The sequence below is a fragment of the Nannospalax galili genome, unplaced genomic scaffold, assembly GCF_000622305.1.
Source record: "Nannospalax galili isolate Female #2095 unplaced genomic scaffold, S.galili_v1.0 scaffold933, whole genome shotgun sequence".
NCBI classification, from domain to species: Eukaryota; Metazoa; Chordata; class Mammalia; order Rodentia; family Spalacidae; genus Nannospalax; species Nannospalax galili.
In genome coordinates, this window is record NW_008333281.1 from 473647 (window position 1) to 480131 (window position 6485).

A 6485-nucleotide genomic window follows, 5' to 3' on the forward strand; every position below is an offset into this window, starting at 1 on the left:
AACCTTGCCTTCTGCCTCCTCAGCCCCTCAGCTTGCAGCCACACCCCTATCTTATGTCGGGCTCTGTCCTGCCGGCCTGTGGGCTCCAGGAAGCAGTGAGTTGCCTGAAAGTTCCCCAAGCTGTCAGAGATAGGCAGCAAGACGACCACTTAGAGATGTGCGGGAAGCCGCATCTGGAGTAAAGGAGTGAAGAGTGAATGACTCTAGCTCTTGACTTGGACTTGAAGACCTGACTCCTGATTCCGCCTGAGGCACAGTGACCTGGGGTAAGCTGAGGGCCCTGGGTCCTTGCCCTCCTAACCTGCTCTCCATCCAGACAGCCTGCACTCTCAGCCTCTCCCTCTCTCGCCCCCTTCAAAACATCTGGTCTTGCTCAGCACCCGCTGTACCCTCCCACCTCCTTGAGCCGGTGGGCCAGCCCCGCTGGAGGCTCCTGTGTGTGGTCACTGTTTCGGACCACCATGGGAGAGTAACTTTTATACCTTAAAGAAGGCCGTGTAAGCACACAATTCAACACTTCTAGTAAACTGACAGCTCTCCACCCATTTAAAACCCTTCCTCATTCTGCCTGCAGCCTTGGTAACCATTAATCCGATTCTGATCCGATTTGCCCAGTCCGGATGCATCCCATCAGTGGGCTCACACACAGCATGGCCTTTTGCATCACGCCCCTTTCCCAGAGCAACATGGGTTTTGGCTAATGTTATGTTTGGGTTTTGGAGACAGGATCTTGTTATGCAGCCCAGGCTGGTTTGACTTGAGATCGTCCTGCCTCTGCCCCCAAGGGCTGGGATCACCGAGTGCCTGTGCCCACATCCACTGAGCAGTGCATTTGCAGGTCTGGCTGCAGTGCAGGCCCTGGCCTCTCTGTGGCTGGCCAAAAGGCACTCGACAGTTTAGATGGCTGTGGGTCCCACCCTTGTCTGTTGTAAGCCACATTACGTGCGAGTCCGAGTTCTTGTCCTGGGGAGAACAGAGAAGGAGAATGGATGGATCCTCCCATAAGCGAACGTTTAACTCTTGGGAATCTGTTGAACTGTTTCTCAAAGTGGTTGTGTCGCATTCTCAGCCACCACAGCACCGCCAATCATCTGTTCTCCTTCCACCCCTGAGTTCCCAAGACTGAACTCAGGTCATCAGACTTGGCGACAAGCACCCAGACACGCTGAGCCATCTTGCCAGCCCTTGTCTTTGAGACACGGTCTGTCTCAGAGCGCAGGCTGGCCTTAGACTGCTGCTCCTCTGCCCTCTCCTCCTGAGTGCCAGGTGTGTCGCCACGCCCGTGTTGTTGTCTGAGCCCCACTCAGTGCCTCTGACCCACCTCTCCTCACTGACTGATCTCTGTGAGGGTCTTCCCCTGCCCGTCGCCCTCTTTGGTGAAGTGGCCCCTAAACTTTTCACCTAATTATTGGTTGTTGCTGTTGAGGTTTGGTTGGGGGTTTTAGCACAGATGGGACTCAGGGCCTCATGCATGCTGAATGGACTCTGTCGCTGAGCCGCACTCCCGCCTTGTGGGAACCAGTCTCTGATTCTACCATGTGGATCTCCCGCTTGAACTCAGGTCATCAGGCTCGGCACAAGCACCTGGACACGATGAGCCTTCCTGCCAGCCCTTAATCTTTTTGTGTGTGTAGGTGCGTGAGAGAGGGCACACATACGGGAGCTGTGGTGCACATAGGAAGGTCAGAGGACACCCTCGGGTGTCAGCCCCCACCTTGCACCTTGTTCCAGCCAGGGCCTCTTCTTGGATGAGCACCCAGGCTAGCTGGCTGGTGGACTTCTGGGGTTCTCCTGGCTCTGCCTCCTCTCTCAGTGGGATTACAGACTCACGGCTCCTGTGTCCCACTCTACGTGGGCTCTGGGGATCTGAACCTAGTTCTCATGGTTGCACAGTAGGCCAACTGAGCCATCCCACAGTCCCGTTGGATTTCACTGGATTATTTACCTTCTATTTATTATTTATTTATTTATTTATTTATTTAAAGTTATGTAGTGAGGCCCTGTCTTAAAAACAAAAACAATAATATATACATGCATTTATTTATTTATTTATTTTATTTATTTATTTTTTGGTCTTTCTGAGACCTGGAACCTAGGGTTCCAGTTCGCCCTAGCTGCCTGGAACTCACAGAGATCCACCTGCCTCTGCCTTTAATCTGCTGGGAGTAAAGAAGTGTGCCGCTGCACCCGGCCACCTGTGAGAACTTCTAAAAAGTATTCTTTATTATTTGTGTAATTATTATTTTATGTGCATGAGTGTTTTGCCTGCATGTATATAAATGCGCCTGTGTCACATAATGCCCACAGAGGCCAGAAAAGGGTCTTGGATGCCCTAGAACTGGAGTTATGGACAGTTCTTAGCCAACATGTGGGTGCTGGGAATCAAACCCAGATCCTCTGGAGGAACAGCAAGTGTTCTTAACTGCTGAGCCATCTCTCCAGCCCCATCTTCTTCTTGTTTAATTCTGAGAACTCTTTATATATTCTGGCACATGCCCTTTACTAGATAGGTGATCTGCAAGTGCTGGCTCCCAGAGCCTGTAGCTTTATTTTTTTTTAATGTGAATGTACCTGTGTGTGTGTGTGTGTGTGTGTGTGTGTGTGTATACATGAATGGAGGCCAGAGGTCAATATTAAGCATCTTCCTCTGTCACTCTCCACCTTAATTTTTGAGGCAGGGTCTCCCCCACTATACCTAAGCTATTGGCTAGGCTGGCTGGCCAGTGAACCCCAAGGATCCTTCTCCAAGCACTGGGGTTACAGGTGGACACCACCGTGCCTGGCTTTCTTCTGTAGGTGCAGATCTGAACCCAGGTCCTGTGCTTGCCAGGCAGGTGCACTACCCACTGAGCCATCTCCCCGCCCCTTTTCATGTCCCTTATCCTGTCTCTGAAAGTTTCATTTTGAGGAAGTGGTCATTGATCACGTGGCTTTGCATGTTTGAAGGCTGCTTTCTGTTTTCTGAGACAGGGTCTTGTGTAGCCCAGACTGGCCTTGAACTCACTGTGTACTGAGGCTGGCCTTGAACTGCTGGTCCCTGGGGACCTGAAGACTCTCCTCCCCTCTCCTACCTCTGCTCACCTGCAAGGGGCACCCCATGCCTGCCAGCCGGGCCCTGCACCCCGTGCTGAGGGGCTGAGCAGCCAGCCTACCTGTGGGGGCTGGGCTGTGAGGGGGGCAGGCAGAGAACAGGATGGGGCTCCATGCTGGTGTGGTTACAGAGAGGGACGGGGGAAGAGGAAGGGTCTGCAGCAGAAGGTGCAGTCCGCCTACCCGCTCTCCTCCCTCTGCCTGGGCTGACGGCACCCAGAAGTTTCTCTACCATGCTAACCCCACCCCACCGTGTCTCCTGGACTCTTAGGCTAGAGGGGTGGGTGGGCCTTACCCAGGAAGTACGTAGACCCCTGGCAGGGAGCATAGGAAGGTGCTCCTGAGGCTGAATTATCCCCAGGGTGAGGCCCAACCGTTCTATCCCTCTGCCCCTGAAGACCTCAGGGGCCCCAGAGCTCAAAAGGGATCTTACTTCACACAGTCACCCACCCAGCCCTGGCCTCTGCCTGCCCCAGAGCTCCTGGTGACTCTGGTGTGGTTTCCTGGCAACTTAATTAGCTCTATTGCTGTGATAAAAACACTCTGACCAAAATCAACTTGGGGAGGAGGGGGCTATTTCACCTTACAGCTCATGGTTCATCATGGAGGGGCTGAAGGCCCCACCACAGAGGAAGGGAGGACCAGTCCTCTGGTCTGTGCTCAGTCTGGCACCGCCCACAGTGGGCTGGGCCCTCCCACTTCATTCAACAATCAAGAAAATGCCCCACAGACATGGCCACAGGCCAGTTCCATAGAGGAGATTCCCCAGTTGAGGCTCCCTGGTCCCAAGTGTGTCATGTTGACTAAAGCCACCCACCTGACCTTCAGTGTCCCTGTGGCTGTTTCCCCGTGGCAGGGCAAGGTGACCCTCATCCCAGAGCTCAGGGTCCCCTCCAGCAACTTCCAGCACTGCTCCCCATCAGAATCAGCTACGCTTCTCAGTTCAGGACCCAGATTGGCCATCAGGGGGTTGGGTGGCTGGCTGACCATCAACATCACTGGGGGTGATTACTCCCACCCATGCCTGAACCAACTCAGACCTTGTGGGCTAGGCAAAACTTGAGGGCAATTACCACATCCATTTTTAATTACTTTTATTTTTGAGACAGGGTCTCATGTAGCCCAGGCTGGCCCTGAACTTGATGTGTAGCCAAGGATGACCTTGAACCTCTGATTCTCCTGCCTCCACTTGCACAATGCTGGGATGACAGGCCTATGTCACCACACCCAGTTTACTGGGTGCTAGGAATGAAGGCCAGAGTACTGTGCATGCAATCCTAACCACCTAGCCAAACCCCCAGGCTCCCCCACCCCTGCCCCTGCCCCCCACTAACTGATTGTGAGCTCCCCAGGTGACTCCCGAAGGTTGTCAGCACCGGGAGAAACTGGAAAACACTCAAGGCTTTCATTTAAGGCCCCTGAGGCAGAGCTGACAGTGTCCAGTGTCCAGAGGTAGTTGTGGTGGTTATAACACTGGGGGGATGGTGCTGCTGGCACTGAATGGTGGAGGCCGGGGAAGTGGCTCAAAGGTGGGGTTCAAAGGTGGAACTCTAAGATGGAGCAGGCCCATAGAAGCCGTGACCCAGGGGGCTCAGACCCAAGTTCTAGGCGGGCAGTCTGTCCTGGCGTCTGTCCTGCCTCCTGTCTGCCTTGCCAGCATGACTGGTAATCTGTGGGACTGGGAGAAACTCACTTCCTGGCTAGTTGGCCTGTGACCTTCCTGAGCCCAGGTCCCCACACTGAAGATAGCCAATAGGAACCTGGAGGATTGTCCGGGCCCGAGGTGGCATCAGGCCCTCCTGCCTTGCTGGCACCGGGTCAGAACTAGTCAAAACAAATGAATCCAATTTCTGGGGGACCCTGATGCCCAGAGACAGACTGACCTCCACCAGCTCCAGACATTTGACCAGCCCTAGGCATTTGGTCCTTCACCTCACAGAACAGGAACATGGGGACTGTGCTTGCTGTCCCCAGGGGCTCCCCACATGCCCCTTTATCACCATGAGAGGAGACAGTTTAAAGTGACCCTACCCCATAGCTCCAATGAGGAGGAACCTGGACATGGGGCCTTTGGCAGCCAGGGAGGTGATGCACTTCCTGGGAGACCTGTTGGCTCCTGAGAGGTATCAGAGAGCCCTTTAGAAAGTCAGGGACCAGGGGCAAGGCAAACATTCATCAAATAGGCATACGCATGTGGACACGTGCCCAGCACTGGGGGAAGGGGCAGGAGGGCTAGGGGTGATGAATGGTGTGTGAACAAAGGCCTGAGATGCTGAATGGTGGCACTGGGGACCAGAGAGCACATGCCCTGCTCAGCTTCCTAAAAACTGGCTCCCATGCCTGGAGACTGGCTTTGCAGGCAGGAGCATAGTGCTTGCCCAGAAGGTCCACTTCCGGCCCCTTGGCCCCGGATTCCTCCTCACCCAAGCCTCCTTGGGGGGGGGCAGGCATACACCCAGGCAGATGCCAACTTGCCTGTGGAGGGAGGGGACATGGAAAGACTGTTCTTTCTCCATTCTGTCTATCGGAGGACACCAGGTAGATGGGCTACACAAGGCCAAGACCCAAAAGGTTGTTGCAGTTTTTTTAGCCCTGATTCAAAGTAGGAACAAACACCGTTGTATCCTGGGGGCTGAACCCTCCTGTCCTTGGCTCCGGAGCACAGGGTGTGAAGACATGGAGCTTGTGGGGTACACATGGCACTGCAGGTTTGTGGCAGACATGAGCTAGGCAGGTGATGTGGGGGCCTCCAGGAGTGCGCCCCCATCCCCAGTCAAGCCACTAGAATTGTGAATCCACGCCTGGCGGCTGGGCAAAAGGTGAATGTAGCTCAGTGGTGAGGGCTTGACCAGCTGTGCCAGGCCCTGGGCTCCATCTCTAGCACCAAAAATAAAAATAGAGAAGACAGCGACATTGGTCGGTGCCTGTAATCCCAGCACTTGAGAGGTGGAGGCAGGAGGATCAGGGATTCCAGGGCCAGCTGGGCTACATCAGACCCTCTCTCAAACAAACAAACAGCCCACTGCCTGGGTTAGGGAGACAGGCGTGGGGAGGCGGCACCCCCAGGTCTGCCCCCTGCAGTGGTGCGCACAGGTGGCCAGCCAAAGGGCCAGACCACAGCAGCAGGGAAGCTCAGTGGTCTGAACCCCGACAGCTGCAGCCACGAGGTGGGGGCCCAGGTGCCCCGCCCCAGGGCCCTGCACGCGAGGCGGAGCCCGCGCCCCGTTCCACACTCAGCCCTGGGGACGGGGACCTGCAGGCCGGTGCCCAAATTTCCCGGGTTCCCCGGAGCGCAGGGCGGCGGGCGGGCGGGGCCGGCGCATCCCGGGAGGTGACTGCGCCCTGGGCGGGCTGCGGGGCGGAGCCGGCCGGGCGGCGCCGCCCTCCAGGTGCCG

General features: G+C 55.6%; 1 protein-coding gene across 1 annotated transcript in view; it reads left to right on the plus strand.

Annotated features, from left to right (window-relative positions):
* The first annotated feature begins 208 nt into the window (after positions 1-208).
* The window catches only part of CUNH16orf74 (chromosome unknown C16orf74 homolog), a 37349-nt gene continuing 31072 nt past the window's right edge, over positions 209-6485 (plus strand). The window contains exon 1 of the mRNA XM_029561015.1: positions 209-266. The gene's annotated coding sequence lies outside the window, so the exon portion shown is untranslated. The remainder of the gene's footprint in view (positions 267-6485) is intronic.